The sequence below is a fragment of the Aegilops tauschii genome, chromosome 2 (genome assembly GCF_002575655.3).
Source record: "Aegilops tauschii subsp. strangulata cultivar AL8/78 chromosome 2, Aet v6.0, whole genome shotgun sequence".
Lineage (NCBI taxonomy): Eukaryota > Viridiplantae > Streptophyta > Magnoliopsida > Poales > Poaceae > Aegilops > Aegilops tauschii.
In genome coordinates, this window is record NC_053036.3 from 325,976,797 (window position 1) to 325,995,161 (window position 18,365).

General features: G+C 39.1%; 1 long non-coding RNA gene across 4 annotated transcripts; it reads right to left on the minus strand.

Annotated features, from left to right (window-relative positions):
* Positions 1–5,850: 5,850 nt before the first annotated feature.
* LOC109780514 (uncharacterized) lies at positions 5,851–18,080 on the minus strand. 4 transcript variants are annotated; one of them, XR_012202599.1, is made up of 3 exons: positions 18,011–18,080; positions 17,026–17,495; positions 5,851–6,454 (listed from the first exon to the last, which is right to left on the minus strand). It is a non-coding gene; the product is annotated as an uncharacterized lncRNA (long non-coding RNA). The 4 variants fall into 4 exon arrangements; XR_012202602.1 differs by having other exon boundaries at positions 18,008–18,080; XR_012202601.1 differs by lacking the exon at positions 5,851–6,454 and adding an exon at positions 7,123–7,211.
* Positions 18,081–18,365: the final 285 nt, after the last annotated feature.

Genomic DNA, 18,365 nt, shown 5'->3' on the forward strand with positions numbered 1-18,365 from the left:
ACTAATGCTCTTTTGTATCCCTCATTAATCACTTATGATGAGACAGTCACCCCAGTGGGTTATTGTGAGACGCGCTACTCGTTTAAAGAGTGCAATGTCATCCTCCCCACATGATTCTCAAGAAACAGCAAGGCTAAATGAAGATAGTCAACGTAGCTCTCTAGTTGATGATCGCAATTCCCCCACACCACCATCGCATGTGCTTGCTCTTACTTGGCAGTGTGATATGTGGTTGGATATTGCATATGGTGTCTACCTTGTAATGCTTCTAATTAGGGTAAATTGCATCTGCTTAGTTAACACATTATACCTGTGAATATGACATGCCTTCCCGTTTTTGGTACATATTACGTTTTTCTATTAACCATGTTCTTACATCAAACTACTTTTCTTGTGTATCCCTCATCAATCACTTCTGATGAGACACCTTCAAGTTGACAGTGTAATATTGGTTGCATCTTGCATATCATTTCAAACATGTATTGCCTCTAATTTGTTGAAGTGCCACTTATAATGAGACACATCGAACTTGGTAGAGTGATTTTGGTTGGATCTTTCATATGGTGTCTAGATTGCATTGCTTCCAATTTGTTGAAATGCCTTCTGCTTAGCGTTTTTTGTACATATTCCATCCTCCTACAATGTGGTTGCCATACATAAAAGTTGTGTTCGTCAGTATCATGGATCAACGAATTTGGAAGTGTGAATTTCATTCCTTTTTCTTGTGTGTTTACTTGACAAGGCAAAATCTAAAATGACGAAGGACGGAATGATGGTGGTCCTCTGGAGCAACCAAAACAGATGATCTCTACAGATTCTCATGCTGCTCCTACTACGGTGCAAGTTCCAAATCTCATCTCCCCTACTCCACAACCCCAGGTGCTTGCTTTAACATGGCAGTGTGATATCTGGTTCCATGTTGCATATGGTTCCTAGCTTTTATTGCTCCTAATTTGTTAAATTTCATCTCCTTAGCTTACACATTATACATGTGAATATGACATGCCTTCCCGTTTTTGGTACATACTACATCTACCTATCACACAATGTTCTTACATCAAACTACTATTCTTGTGTATCCTGCATCTATCGCTTATGATGAAACAGTCACGCCCGTGCGTTAGTATGAGACGCGCTACTCTTATAAAGAGTGCAGTTTCATCCTCTCCACATGATTCTCAAGAAACAGCAAGCCTAAATGAAGATATTGAATGTAACTCTGTACTTGAAGACCGCACTTCCCCTACACCACCATCGCAGGTGCTTGCTCTAACTTCGCAGTGTGATATGTGGTTGCATGTTGCATATGGTGTCTAGCTTGTAATGCTTCTAATTAGGGTAAATTGCATCTGTTTAGTTTACACATTATACCTGTGAATATGACATGCCTTCCTATTTTTGGTACACACTACATCTATGCGTTAACCATGTTCTTACATGAAACTACCTCTCTTCTGTATCCTGCATCAATAACTTATGATGAGACACCTTTATTCGTTGCATATTGCATGTTATTTCTAGCATGTTGCTATGTATTGCTTATAATTTGGTCAAATACATTTGATAGGCCACCCTTTTAATTTGGCAGAGAGATATTGGTTTCATCTTTCATATGGTTTCTAGCTTGCATTGCTTCTAACTAGTTCAAACACTGTGTGCTTAGTTTACACTTTATACATCATACATGTCAATATGTCATGCCGTCCTGTTTTTCATACATATTGCATCCTCCTATCATGCGGCTGCCTTACATGAAAGTAGTGTTCGTCAGTATCATGCATCAATGAGTTCTGAAGAGCAAATTTTATTCCTTTTTCTTGTGGGTTTGACTTGACAAGGCAAAATCAAAAAAGAGGAAGGAAAAGAGTAAGGAAGGCGATGATGGTGGTCCTCTGCAGCTATGTAAATGGAGCCTCTGTACGGATTCTCCTTGTACTGCTAGTGCATTACAAGTTCCAAGTCTCCGCTCCCCTACTCCACCATCCAAGGTGTTTGCTCTAACTTGGCAGTGTGATATCTGGTTGCATGTTGCATATGGTGTCTAGCTTGTATTGCTCCTAATTAGTGTAAACTGCATCTGCTCAGCTTACACATGATACGTGTGAATGACATGCTTTCCTATTTTTGGTACATACTATATGTCTATATCTTTCGATCACACCATGTTCTTACATGAAACTACTTTTCTTGTGTATCCTGCATCGGTCACATATGATGGGACACCTTTAAGTTGGCAGCGTGATATTGGTTTGCGTCTTGAATATGATTTCTAGCATGTAGTGCTTCTAGTTTGATGAAAGCCACCTATGACGAGACAGTTTTAACTTGGAAGAGTGATATAGATTGCACCTTCCATATGGTGTCTAGCTTGCAGTGCTTCTAATTTGTTGGAGTGCCTTCTGCTTAGTTACCACATCATAGGTGTGAATATGTCAAGCCGTCTAGTTTTTCATACATATTCCATCCTCGTATCATGACTTTGCCTTTCATCAGAGTAGTGTTCGTCAGTATCATGCATGAATGAGTTCTGAAGAGTGAATTTTATTCCTTTTTCTTGTCGGTTTGACCTCACAATGCAAAATCAATAAAGCGGAAGGAAATTGGTAAGGCATTGGATGATGGTGGTCCTTCCGAGCAACTGAAACGGAGGGTCTCTACAGATTCTACTCTGCCATCCTCCCAACAAGATTCGCAAGACAACGCAAGGCTAGACAGTCAACGTAGTTGTGTAAATGATGAGCACATCTCCCCTACTCCAACATCACAGGTGCTTGCTCTAACTTGGCACTATTATATGTGGTTGCATGTTGCGTATGATGTCTAGCTTGTATTGCTTCTAACTTTGTTGAATTGCATCTGCTTACTTTACACATAATGCCTGTGAATATGGCATGTGTTCCTGTTTCTAGAACATACTATATCTGATCACACCATGTTCTTACATCAGACTACTGTTCTTGCATATCCCGCATAAGTTGCCACTGTGATATTGGTTGTGTCTTGCATATGTTTTCTAGCATGTACTGCTTCTAATTTGTTGAAATGCCAGATAGTTTGAACTTGGCAGAGTGATATTGGTTGCACCTTTCATATGGTGTCTAGCTTGCAGTGCTTCTAATTTGTTGAAATGCCTTCTGCTTAGTTACCACATCATAGGTGTGAATATGTCATGCCGTCCTGTTTTTCGTACATATTCCATCCTCGTATCATGTGTTTGCCTTTCATCCGAGTAGTGTTCGTCAGTATCATGCATGAATGAGTTCTTAAGAGCGAATTTTATTCCTTTTTCTTATTGGTTTGACTTCACAATGCAAAATCAATACAGCTGAAGGAAATTAGTCCAGCAGTGGATGATGGTGGTCCTTCGGAGCAACTCAAACAGAGGGTCTCTACAGATTCTACTCCGCCATCCTACCAACAAGATTCACAAGACAACACAAGGCTGGACAGTCAACGTAGTTGTGTAGATGATGAGCACATCTCCCCTACTCCACCATCACAGGTGCTTGCTCTAACTTGGCACTATTATATGTGGTTGCATGTTGTGTATGATGTCTAGCTTGTATTGCTTCTAACTTTGTTGAATTGCGTCTGCTTACTTTACACATAATGCATGTGAATATGACACATGTTCCTGTTTCTAGAACATACGTGTAGATGATGAGCACATCTCCCCTACTCCATCATCATAGGTGTTTGCTCTAACTTGGAACTGTTGTATGTGGTTGCGTGTTCCGTATGATGTCTAGTTTGTATTGCTTCTGATTTTGTTCAATTGCATCTGCGTAGTTTACAACTTATACCTACAACGATCACTTACCCATAAGACACATTTAACTTGGGAGTGTGATGTAGGTTGCATCTTGCATTGTTTTCTAGCTTGTACTGCTTCTAATTTCTTGAAATGGCACTTATGACGAGACACTTTTTACCTGATAGAGTGATATTGGTTGCATGTTCATATGGTGCCTAGCTTTCATTTCTTCTAATTTTGTTGAAATGCCTTCTGCTTACTGTTTTTCATACATATTCCATCCTCATATCGTACGTCTGAATATGCAATGATGTCCTTTTTTGTATACTAGTTGGCCCGTTGCGCCAAATGGCGCAGAGACCTGTTAAAGCCATGTTGTCGATGAAAATAGTTTCAATTTGCAAGGACATATTCGATATTGGTAGTAGAAAGCCCATGTGTTAAATCATGCTCTATTGACAATATGTTTATCACGCTGAGAAATCTGAGTTTGAAAAAAAAATATCTGTATAAGAACATTACATGGCAGAATGACCCAGTGACAACATGTAGTGCTAAATGTTAATTACAAATCTGTTGGTTTGGGCATCCTTCTTATTTTTCTAAGTTTTGGAATTATAATATACTGGTATGCTTTCCTGATTCTTGATTACATACATCGCTGACATGAAGCAACAAATGAACACCTTAGTTTATCTAACAAAATAGGGAAAAATTGTAAACCACATTCTTTGGTCTATACTTCCCATGCCTCAACCGTAAAACATTTTGCCTTTTTTCGAAGCGTGGTATTTCAGCAGTCAGACCAATGTAGCACTCGCTAAAGTTTTGTTACAGGAGATTTGCCTGTTATCAGGATCATCACTATACATCTCTTGCAGGAATTGTGCAGGGCAGCATGACTATAAATGTTGACCCTTCATTCTCTTGCAGGGCTTCACAATTTGGCAATACTCAGGACCCTTTTAACAATTAAAATTTAGGAAAATGTAAAGGTACATTGTATGATGGGAAAGAAAACTAAAGCCACTCAATGCACATTCCTTTTTTTTCTCAACACTGGATTATTAACCATTAGTCCAGTTGTTTCTCATAAACTGGGTTTAAAATATGTGAGATTACAATTAAAAAATTTGTTGGGTGAACACAATTACATGAAAGGGTGCAGAGTCACACCCAAAGTGATACCAAAGCTATCAATGCCACTGAATGTTATACCGAGAGGAGAGCACAAAGGACTATCAGCGGGCGAAGCCAGAGCTATAAGAACGTCATTCTTCTCCTGGATCATAACTTTTACCAGATGCCGGTAAGGAGAGGCTAATACGCAAAGGATCTTGTAATACAATGAATTAGATTAGAATCACAAATTCTAATTGTTATAAAAACTGGAGCTAGGATCCTGTAATACAATGAATCGGATTAGAATCATAAATTTATAAAAGCTGGAGTTGAGTGTTAGATAGCAGATGTGGCATACCTATACGCAAGCATTGCCTGCATGCAGAACATAGGATAGCTACATCTGTGCTTTCTTCTCAGACCAAGGTAATTCCCATAGAAGCTTATCACAAAATATTTGGCTTATCTGAAGCTTAACACGTTAATGTTATTTCTAGCATGGTTCAGCTAGCCTTCTCTTTGTTATACATTCGACCTAACCAAGCATTTAAGCAAGGCACTTATATAGAGCAACATCACAATAGTTGTAGTTATCAGGACAAGGTTCAAGTGTAGCTTAAAATCTGAACAAGTTGTAGTTATTAGGACAAGGTTCAAGTGTAGCTTAAAATCTGAAAAATTAACTGTACTTCTCTTTCTCTTGCTGAAAATCACAATACTGCATCTGTGCCTACTTATTTTGAGTTCAGTGGCCATGTGCATGCCTAAACCTGAGATTGCGATTCTTTTTTCGCCTCTGCCTACACACCTAAATCAAACCAGTAAGTTCGCATGTCATTTATTTATAAAGCAACACCACATCAGTCTAATCTTCCAAGAGCAAGGGCCTAAAATATTCAGAGATGCGCAATTAAGATCATGCAGTCACAAATGAATGATATGATACTAAATCTATAAAGTTTGTCATCCAATCATTTCCCTTCAATAATGATGTTGCCAGTTTAATTGGAGATCTTAATTGTGCATCTTAATTGGGGATTGACTTATCTCCTCCCGTCCAACGCAAGGCGACCATAGCGGCAACGCAAGAGGGCACCACGCCGAAGGGCTGCGCCACAACCGGGCTCCCAACAACGTCGCTCAACCAACATTCACATGATGCACACTGTTTCTAATTTTGTGTTTTTCTTCTCAGATTGTGACTTTCTCAATCTGCACTGATGCACACCATTGAGAAAACTATGCTGTAACTTTATCACTTTTCATAGAAGGAAAAAGCTCATGATTTCTCAGAATCACCCTCCACCACCGGTTGCTAGCCCTTGTCCTCTGTTGGCCCTCCGCCGGCCACGACTCGTCATTTGGAGCACTGGGATCTCACATCTCGCTTCAATGCCGTCGAACTTGACCACTGCTCTTCCATCACGCAACACCGAGTCAGAGGCTGTGGCACTACACAACAGCGATCCTGCGGCCGCGGCGCTGCCCATGCGACATCAGCTCCTACGGCCATGGCACTACCTCAATGCGACGGTGTCCCAGCAGCCTCGGTTCTGCTAGCCATTCGAAGCTTCCATTCTGAAGCAGAATGAGTTGTACTGATTACTGAACGAGTGTAAAAGTTGAATGAGGAGCATAGCTTTAATATGTATCTCCTTCTACTGAATGTACTGCTCCCATGTATTCAGCATGACTGGAGCGTGCAGTTGTAATAATAGAAGCTCTGATTTCACAAACAAAAAAGATGAATGTAAAAGTGGTCGTCGACCATTCCTTGTACTCCTACGTATATGATGTTGCATCTCTACACTCTAAAGACATGATCCAGATGTATTAAAAGAAAGTTGAGCTTATTTTACCACGTAGCCGCCTACCTGGCTATCACATGGAGAAAAAAAATTGAGTTGATTATAGCCTACAGCCAGGTTAGAAGATGCATTCCACTCAACAAAAAGACAAAAAAAAGGAGAAGATGCACTCTTGTATTTAGTCGTCTGATCTCTGTTTTTTGGCTTTTGCTTCTTCAGGGGTTCAGACTTCAGACCGAACCTAGTTTTTCCATGCACCTCTAGGCTACTATGTATAATCTATGCCTGTCAGGTAAGGATGTCGACCATTCGGTACTCATAGGATATATCACTATCAGGTACACATCTGCCATTGAGGCCATGGCAATAATTTACCATGCAGCGGTGTACTTCTATAGTATTCATTCTGAAAGAAAGTAAAAACAGTGTACTTCTACTACTTCTGAATTTCATTGCATCCTAATCCAGATCACACAATTGCAATCACCTTCATATGATCTGAGTAAAATGAAGTACCAACATATGATCTGAAACAAAAAGGCATAGCTACCAACTCAAGCTCTAAACAAACCCAGACCTTTGCTACTTCTAGTAATTGTAACTATAAGTCTATAACCGATAAAAATTACCATCTGAAGAAGTCAAACACAGTTGTTCTGACTTCTGTGTTCTCAACTGAATGCACATATCGATCAAATTAAGATGCTTCACAAAGTACGAAAATGCATTAAGATGCTTCACTAAGTACGAAAATGCACATATCAATCAATGAAACTACTGAACTATTGAAATGCTGAACACACTGTCCAACTAAATCAAGTGAAGACTGAAAACTGAAAAGGAAAGCATAAATTACCCTAACTGAAAAAGCGGAAAAGTCTGATCTATGAAAGAGAGAAACTATCAAGAATCATAAGGGTCTATTGAGATAGAATAAATATTTATATTGACTTAAATACCGGCAAATGATGCAAGCACAATGACTAAATAAAGGAACAAAAAACTGAAGGAACGAAGAAGGAAGGCACAAAAACTGAACCTAATCAACTGAATGTGACATGAGTGATTTAACTAATGGACAAAATGTACTGCTTACTCTGCTATATTAATTAACAAACACTGAACAACTAAAAGAAACATGATCGAAATGAAACTATGTGCCTCCTAATGGGTGTAGGTCTGCGACAAATGAAACGTGACTGAAACTAAATATCAAAAACTACAAAAAAAACATTAAACACTTAAAAGAATGATAGACAATACACAGAAAATATGAAACATGCCCGTGGAAATTACAGAAGTACTCAACACACAGAATAACCTAAAAACTAATTCCAGAGATCACACACACACTATATTGTCTGTGTGGCGAAACATGTGCACCAGGGGAGAAACAATAGTCCAGCATTTATGCTTCGCAGGCTGCAATTCAAAGGACAAATGGTAAAGATAATTATAAGCGGTGATACTGATATGTCTCCAACGTATCTATAATTTTTGATTGTTCCATGCTATATTATATTCTGTTTTGGACATTATTGGGCTTTATTATACACTATTATATTATTTTTGGGACTAACCTATTAACCGGAGGCCCAGCCCAGAATTGTTGTTTTTGCCTATTTCAGAGTTTCGCAGAAAAAGAATATCAAACGGAGTCCAAACGGAATAAAACCTTCAGGAACGTGATTTTCGGAACGAACGTGATCCAGAGGACTTGGACCCTACGTCAAGACATCAACCAGGAAGCCACGAGGTAGGGGCGCGCCTACCCCCCCTGGGCGCGCCCTCCACCCTCGTGGGCCCCCTGTTGCTCCACCGACGTACTCCTTCCTCCTATATATACCTACGTACCCCCAAACTACCAGATACGGAGCCAAAAACCTAATTCCACCGCCGCAACCTTCTGTACCCGTGAGATCCCATCTTGGGGCCTGTTCCGGAGCTCCGCCGGAGGGGGCATCGATCACGGAGGGCTTCTACATCAACACCATAGCCTCTCCGATGATGTGTGAGTAGTTTACCTCAGACCTTCGGGTCCATAGTTATTAGCTAGATGGCTTCTTCTCTCTTTTTGGATCTCAATACAATGTTCTCCCCCTCTCTTGTGGAGATCTATTCGATGTAATCTTCTTTTGCGGTGTGTTTGTTGAGACCGATGAATTGTGGGTTTATGATCAAGTTTATCTATGAACAATATTTGAATCTTCCGAATTCTTTTATGTATGATTGGTTATCTTTGCAAGTCTCTTCGAATTATCAGTTTGGTTTGGCCTACTAGATTGATCTTTCTTGCAATGGGAGAAGTGCTTAGCTTTGGGTTCAATCTTGCGGTGTCCTTTCCCAGTGACAGTAGGGGCAGCAAGGCACGTATTGTATTGTTGCCATCGAGGATAACAAGATGGGGTTTATATCATATTGCATGAGTTTATCCCTCTACATCATGTCATCTTGCTTAAAGCGTTACTCTGTTCTTATGAACTTAATACTCTAGATGCATGCTGGATAGCGGTCGATGTGTGGAGTAATAGTAGTAGATGCAGGCAGGAGTCGGTCTACTTGTCTCGGACGTGATGCCTATATACATGATCATACCTAGATATTCTCATAACTATGCTCAATTCTGTCAATTGCTCAACAGTAATTTGTTCACCCACCGTAAATACTTATGCTCTTGAGAGAAGCCACTAGTGAAACCTATGGCCCCCGGGTCTATTTTCCATCATATTAATCTTCCAACACTTAGCTATTTTTATTGCCTTTTATTTTACTTTGCATCTTTATCATAAAAATACCAAAAAAATATTATCTTATCATATCTATCATATCTCACTCTCGTAAGTGACCGTGTAGGGATTGACAACCCCTTATCGCGTTGGTTGCAAGGATTTATTTGTTTGTGTAGGTGCGAGGGACTCGTGCGTGGCCTCCTACTGGATTGATACCTTGGTTCTCAAAAACTGAGGGAAATACTTACGCTACTTTGCTGCATCACCCTTTCCTCTTCAAGGGAAACCAACGCACTGCTCAAGAGGTAGCAAGAAGGATTTCTGGCGCCGTTGCCGGGGAGTCTATGCAAAAGTCAACATACCAAGTACCCATCACAAACCCTTATCTCCCGCATTACATTATTTGCCATTTGCCTCTCGTTTTCCTCTCCCCCACTTCACCCTTGCCGTTTTATTCGCCCTTTCTTTTCCGTTCGCCTCTTTTTGCTCGCTTCTTGTTTGCTCGTGTGTTGGATTGCTTGCTTGTCACGATGGCTCAAGATAATACCAAATTATGTGACTTTACCAATACCAACAATAATGATTTCCTTAGCACTCCGATTGCTCCTCTTACCGATACTGAATCCTGTGAAATCAATGCTGCTTTGTTGAATCTTGTCATGAAAGATCAATTCGCCGGCCTTCCTAGTGAAGATGCCGCTACCCATCTAAATAGCTTCGTTGATTTGTGTGATATGCAAAAGAAGAAAGATGTGGACAATGATATTGTTAAATTGAAGCTATTTCCTTTTTCGCTTAGAGATCGTGCTAAAGATTGGTTTTCATCTTTGCCTAAAAATAGTATTGATTCTTGGAATAAGTGCAAAGATGCTTTTATCTCTAAGTATTTTCCTCCCGCTAAGATCATCTCTCTTAGAAACGATATTATGAATTTTAAGCAACTTGATCATGAACATGTTGCACAAGCTTGGGAGAGGATGAAATTAATGATACGTAATTGCCCTACGCATGGTTTGAATTTGTGGATGATTATACAAATTTTTTATGCCGGATTGAATTTTGCTTCTAGAAATCTTTTAGATTCGGCCGCGGGAGGCACTTTTATGGAAATCACCTTAGGAGAAGCTACTAAACTCCTAGATAATATTATGGTTAATTATTCTCAATGGCACACTGAAAGATCTACTAATAAAAAAGTGCATGCGATAGAAGAAATTAATGTTTTGAGTGGAAAGATGGATGAACTTATGAAATTATTTGCTACTAAGAGTGTTTCTTTTGATCCTAATGATATGCCTTTGTCTACTTTGATTGAGAATAATAATGAACCTATGGATGTGAATTTTGTTGGTAGGAATAATTTTGGTAACAACGCGTATAGAGGAAACTTTAATCCTAGGCCTTATCCTAGTAATTCCTCTAATAATTATGGTAATTCCTACAACAATTCTTATGGAAACTTTAATAAGATGCCTTCTGAATTTGAGACTAGTGTTAAGGAATTTATGAATTCGCAAAAGAATTTCAATGCTTTGCTTGAAGAAAAATTGCTTAAAGTTGATGAATTGGCTAGGAACGTTGATAGAATTTCTCTTGATGTTGATTCTTTAAAACTTAGATCTATTCCTCCTAAGCATGATATCAATGAGTCTCTCAAAGCCATGAGAATTTCCATTGATGAGTGCAAAGAAAGAACCGCTAGGATGCGTGCTAAGAAAGATTGCTTTGTGAAAGCGTGTTCTTCAAATTTCTATGAAAATAAAGATGAAGATCTAAAAGTTATTGATGCGTCCCCTATTAAGTCTTTGTTTTGCAATATGAATCTTGATAATGATGGGACTGAATATGATCCACCTTTACCTAGAAGGCGTTCCAGAAATTCGGAGTTTTTAGATCTTGATGCTAAAATTGATAAAAGTGGGATTGAAGAGATTAAAACATTAGATAATAATGAACCCACTATTTTGGATTTCAAGAAATTTAATTATGATAATTGCTCTTTGATATATTGTATTTCCTTGTTGCAATCCGTGCTAAATTCCCCTCATGCTTATAGTCAAAATAAAGCCTTTACCAAACATATCATTGATGCTTTGATGCAATCTTATGAAGAAAACTTGAGTTGGAAGTTTCTATCCCTAGAAAACTTTATGATGAGTGGGAACCTACTATTAAAATTAAAATTAAAGATCATGAATGCTATGCTTTGTGTGATTTGGGTGCTAGTGTTTCCACGATTCCAAAATCTCTATGTGATTTATTAGGTTTCCGTGATTTGATGATTGCTCTCTAAACTTGCACCTTGCGGATTCCACTATTAAGAAACCTATGGGAAGAATTAATGATGTTGTTATTGTTGCAAATAGGAACTATGTGCCCATAGACTTTATTGTTCTTGGCATATATTGCAATCCTTCATGTCCTATTATTCTTGGTAGACCTTTCCTTTGAACGGTTGGTGCAATTATTGATATAAAGGAAGGGAATATTAGATTCCAATTTCCATTAAAGAAAGGCATGGAACACTTTCCTAGAAAGAAAATAAAATTACCATATGAATCTATCATGAGAGCCACTTATGGATTGCCTACCAAAGATGGCAATACCTAGATCTATCCTTGCTTTTATGCCTAGCTAGGGGCGTTAAACGATAGCGCTTGTTGGGAGGCAACCCAATTTTATTTTTAGTTTCTTGCTTTTTGCTTCTATCTAGGAATAAATATTTGTTCTAGCCTCTGGTTAGATTTGTTTTTAAGTTTTAATTAGTGTTTGTGCCAAGTTAAACCTATGGGATCTTCTTGGATGATAGTTATTTGATCTTGCTGTAAATTCCAGAAACTTTCTGTTCACAAAAACAATTGTTAAAAATCACCAGAACGTGATAAAATATTGATTCCAATTTCTTCTGATCAATATACAAATTGTCTAGGTCGTCCTATTTTGGCTGAATTTTGGAGTTCCAGAAGTTTACGTTAGTTACAGATTACTACAGACTATTCTGTTTTTGACAGATTCTGTTTTTCGTGTGTTGTTTGCTTATTTTGATGAATCTATGGCTAGTAAAATAGTTTATAAACCATAGAGAAGTTGGAATACAGTAGGTTTAACACCAATATAAATAAAGAATGAGTTCATTACAGTACCTTGAAGTGGTCTTTTGTTTTCTTTCGCTAACGGAGCTCATGAGATTTTCTGCTGAGTTTTGTGTGGTGAAGTTTTCAAGTTTTGGGTAAAAGATTTGATGGATTATGGAACAAGGAGTGGCAAGAGCCTAAGATTTGGGATGCCCATGGCACCCCCAAGATAATCTAAGGACACCTAAAAGCCAAAGCTTGGGGATGCCCCAGAAGGCATCCCCTCTTTCGTCTACTTCCATCGGTAACTTTACTTGGAGCTATATTTTTATTCACCACATGATATGTGTTTTGCTTGGAGCGTCTTGTATGATTTGAGTCTTTATTTTTTTAGTTTACCACAATCATCTTTTTTGTACACACCTTTTGAGAGAGACACACATGATTCAGAAATTATTAGAAAACTCTATGTGCTTCACTTATATCTTTTGAGTTATATAGTTTTTGCTCTAGTACTTCACTTATATCTTTTAGAGCACGGTGCTGGTTTTGTTTTATAGAAACTATTATTCTCTCATGCTTCACTTAGATTATTTTGAGAGTCTTAAACAGCATGGTAATTTGCTTAAATAATCCTAATATGCTAGGTATTCAAGACTAGTAAAAACTTTCTTATGAGTGCATTGAATACTAAGAGAAGTTTGATACTTGATGATTGTTTTGGGACATGGAGGTAGTGATATCAAAGTTGTGCTAGTTGAGTAGTTGAATTTGAGAAATACTTGTGTTGAAGCTTGCAAGTCCCGTAGCATGCACGTATGGTAAACGTTATGTAACAAATTTGAAACATGAGGTGTTCTTTGAGTGTCCTCCTTATGAGTGGCGGTCGGGGACGAGCGATGGTCTTTTCCTACCAATCTATCCCCCTAGGAGCATGCGCGTAGTGCTTTGTTTTTGATGACTTGTAGATTTTTGCAATAAGTATGTGAGTTCTTTATGACTAATGTTGAGTCCATGGATTATACGCACTCTCACCTTTCCATCATTGCTAGCCTCTTCGGTACCGTGCATTGCCCTTTCTCACATTGAGAGTTGGTGCAAACTTCGCCGGTGCATCCAAACCCCATGATATGATACGCTCTTTCACACATAAACCTCCTTATATCTTCCTCAAAACAGCCACCATACCCACCTATTATGGCATTTCCATAGCCATTCCGAGATATTTGCCATGCAACTTTCCACCGTTCCGTTTATCATGACACGTTCATCATTGTCATATTGCTTTGCATGATCATGTAGTTGACATCATATTTGTGGCAAAGCCACCATTCATAATTTCCATACATGTCACTCTTGGTTCATTGCCCATCCCAGTACACCGCCGGAGGCATTCATATAGAGTCATACTTTGTTCTAGTATCGAGTTGTAATCATTGAGTAGTAAATAAATAGAAGTGTGATGATCATAATTTCTAGAGAATTGTCCCAAGTGAGGAATAAAAAAAGGGAGAAAGGCCATAAAAAAGGAAGGCCCAAAAAAATGAGAGAAAAAGAGAGAAGGGACAATGTTACTATCCTTTTACCACACTTGTGCTTCAAAGTAGCACCATAATCTTCATGATAGAGAGTCTCTTGTTTTGTCACCTTCATATACTAGTGAGAATTTTTCATTATAGAACTTGGCTTGTATATTCCAACAATGGGCCTCCTCAAGTGCCCTAGGTCTTCGTGAGCAAGCAAGTTGGATGCACACCCACTTAGTTTCTTTTGTTGAGCTTTCGTATATTTATAGCTCTAGTGCATCCGTTGCATGGCAATCCCTACTCCTTGCATTAACATCAATCGATGGGCATCTCCATAGCTCATTGATTAGCCTCGTTGATGTGAGAATTTCTCCCTTTTTGTCTTCTCCACATAACCCCCATCATTATATTCTATTCCACCCATAGTGCTATATCCATGGCTCACGCTCATGTATTGCGTGAAAGTTGAAAAAGTTTGAGATTACTAAAGTATGAAACAATTGCTTGGCTTGTCATCGGGGTTGTGCATGATGAGAGCATTCTTGTGTGACGAAAATGGAGCATGACTAAACTATATGATTTTGTAGGGATGAACTTTCTTTGGCCATGTTATTGTGAGAAAACATAATTGCTTAGTTAGTATGCTTGAAGTATTATTATTTTTATGTCAATATTGAACTTTTATCTTGAATCTTTTGGATCTGAATATTCATACCACAATTAAGAAGAATTACATTGAAATTATGCCAAGTAGCATTCCACATCAAAAATTCTGTTTTTATCATTTACCTACTCGACGACGAGCAAGAATTAAGCTTGGGGATGCTTGATACGTCTCCAACGTATCTATAATTTTTTATTGTTCCATGCTATATTATATTCTGTTTTGGACATTATTGGGCTTTATTATACACTATTATATTATTTTTGGGACTAACCTATTAACCGGAGGCCCAGCCCAGAATTGTTGTTTTTTGCCTATTTCAGAGTTTCGCAGAAAAAGAATATCAAACGGAGTCCAAACGGAATAAAACCTTCGGGAACATGATTTTCGGAACGAACGTGATCCAGAGGACTTGGACCCTATGTCAAGACATCAACCAGGAAGCCACGAGGTAGGGGGCGCGCCTACCCCCCTGGGCGTGCCCTCCACCCTCGTGGCCACCCTATTGCTCCACCGACGTACTCCTTCCTCCTATATATACCTATGTACCCCCAAACTACCAGATACGGAGCCAAAAACCTAATTCCACCGCCGCAACCTTCTGTACCCGTGAGATCCCATCTTGGGGCCTGTTCCGGAGCTCCGCCGGAGGGGGCATCGATCACGGAGGGCTTCTACATCAACACCATAGCCTCTCCGATGATGTGTGAGTAGTTTACCTCAGACCTTCGGGTCCATAGTTATTAGCTAGATGGCTTCTTCTCTCTTTTTGGATCTCAATACAATGTTCTCCCCCTCTCTTGTGGAGATCTATTCGATGTAATCTTCTTTTGCGGTGTGTTTGTTGAGACCGATGAATTGTGGGTTTATGATCAAGTTTATCTATGAACAATATTTGAATCTTCTGAATTCTTTTATGTATGATTGGTTATCTTTGCAAGTCTCTTCGAATTATCAGTTTGGTTTGGCCTACTAGATTGATCTTTCTTGCAATGGGAGAAGTGCTTAGCTTTGGGTTCAATCTTGCGGTGTCCTTTCCCAGTGACAGTAGGGGCAGCAAGGCACGTATTGTATTGTTGCCATCGAGGATAACAAGATGGGGTTTATATCATATTGCATGAGTTTATCCCTCTACATCATGTCATCTTGCTTAAAGCGTTACTTTGTTCTTATAAACTTAATACTCTAGATGCATGCTGGATAGCGGTCGATGTGTGGAGTAATAGTAGTAGATGCAGGCAGGAGTCGGTCTACTTGTCTCGGACGTGATGCCTATATACATGATCATACCTAGATATTCTCATAACTATGCTCAATTCTGTCAATTGCTCAACAGTAATTTGTTCACCCACCGTAAATACTTATGCTCTTGAGAGAAGCCACTAGTGAAACCTATGGCCCCGGGGTCTATTTTCCATCATATTAATCTTCCAACACTTAGCTATTTTTATTGCCTTTTATTTTACTTTGCATCTTTATCATAAAAATACCAACAAAATATTATCTTATCATATCTATCATATCTCACTCTCGTAAGTGACCGTGTAGGGATTGACAACCCCTTATCGCGTTGGTTGCGAGGATTTATTTGTTTGTGTAGGTGCGAGGGACTCGTGCGTGGCCTCCTACTGGATTGATACCTTGGTTCTCAAAAACTGAGGGAAATACTTACGCTACTTTGCTGCATCACCCTTTCCTCTTCAAGGGAAAACCAACGCAGTGCTCAAGAGGTAGCAGATACTGCTTCGGAAAAAATATTGGTGACATTCCCATGCATTTGGTAAAAAAATGTTAAGAACAAAGTATGTTAATGGCAGACTTCATGTTAATGAAAATGAAAATAGTGTGTATTCCATATCAGACCACTTTGTTCTGTAACCTTTTAACTTAACTTTAGTGTGACTTGATCTTGCCATTGATGGCTTTTTTATGAAGTCATACATGGTGCATTATCTCTAATAAACTTCATGCACAATCTAATTTTATTCAGTCTTGCTATATCAAAGAAAAGATCATTCTATGAATGCAGATGCACCAACCCATACAAATTTTGAATAAAAACTACTATGATGATGCATTCTTTATCAATAAGGCAGAACTGAAGAAAAAAATTAACTATGCACAAATCAGACATGATCACAACATTATATATATTGAGTGAGCATGAACTTCGATACAGACAAAAAAGAAAGATCATGAACAATAAAATATACATTTCCTCAAATTTTTGTTTTCAATGGCAAGAAAATAATTTGTTTACTTAGGAAATTATGTTTCTTGTCACACACACCAAAGGAACATGAATTCTTCCTCTTTACTTGCAAAGATCAACAAATTATTGCGCTTACTTGATACAATTATTTTCTTTTGGTTGGACCGTTCCCTGTGATCGTCAGGGATATCCTGCAGAACAATACGGAAATCCACCATGGCAAAAATATCCAGTAGAATCAAGCACGCGTAATAGGATAATAAACCCAATGTAAGGAGGAACCTTCATGGAGGAAAAAATCTCACTGAAGAGATGAGGTCATAACGAACTGATGCACACTGTCGACAATGAGGCCAGACAAACACCCAAGGGTCTTGGCTCAAAATCAGAGCAGCCGAAGAGAAACTTTTTTTTATGTCGAGTCCATCCTATCGCACATAAGCTGCAGGTTTGTATGATGAACGCATGTGTTGTTCCTATAATCAACGAATAGAAGGAATAAATGGGTAGCTTAGCAAGCTTAAGTGCAGCTGTCTGGTCTCTAATTCTCATTGGCAAAATTCCAGGTGAGTCTAATAGCTCAAGATCCTTCCCAAATGAACCCACCTGTTTGAGGTTTGAAATGATAGAATTTGAATAGAGAAAACATCACACTATTTCCTACTAAGATAAACTACAATATCCTTATACAACAGCTATAAATGTTTTCTAGGGACAACAGCTAGCAATGTTAAGACTACATGTGCAGCTGAGAAATTTACTTTAGTTCTTTTGTGACACCTGGTCGAGGTGCTACGGGATGCATTCTTTGTTTTAGCAAGCAACTAATCAAGGATGATTCACAAACATTTGGATATCCAACAATTCCAGCCCAAACCTTCAAACAAAAACAAAGCACAACAGAAACACTGAGTAGGGTAAACAAATCATGATTATCTGGATGGTTTACTTAAATTGGAAATGGATCAAGAAATTATTGACTTTAGACAAGCCTCACAAACAAATCTAATGTAATCAACATGGTGCTATACCATTCACTTCAAGAAGCAAAAAGTCGAACTATTGCCTATATCAAACTGAAATCTTTTAGAGTCCGGGATGGGATGCAAGAAATTGACCACCGTTGGCTCCTTGCTCCTGCTGGTCCGGCAGTCAAACAACCTCAGCCTTACACTCCTCCTGGCGCACCTGCAGCCGAAGCCCTCATCCATGAGAAAAGGGGGAGGCATGAGTGAGGGAAGGGGGATAGAGAGCATGCAAAGGTAAACCGTGAACCAACTTGAGCTCCTTCTCTTACAGCCCCTGTTGATGACCCCGTCTACATCCGTCGCTCTGCCAACTCCTGCTGCTTCAGCCGGCAGGCGCCAGATCCGTCCGACATCCTTACCTCCCCTGCAGCTCCACCCCACTATTAAGACCTTGACGCTCATGCTCTCCACTATGACGGTCTGTATCTGATCTGGAACCACGGTAGGA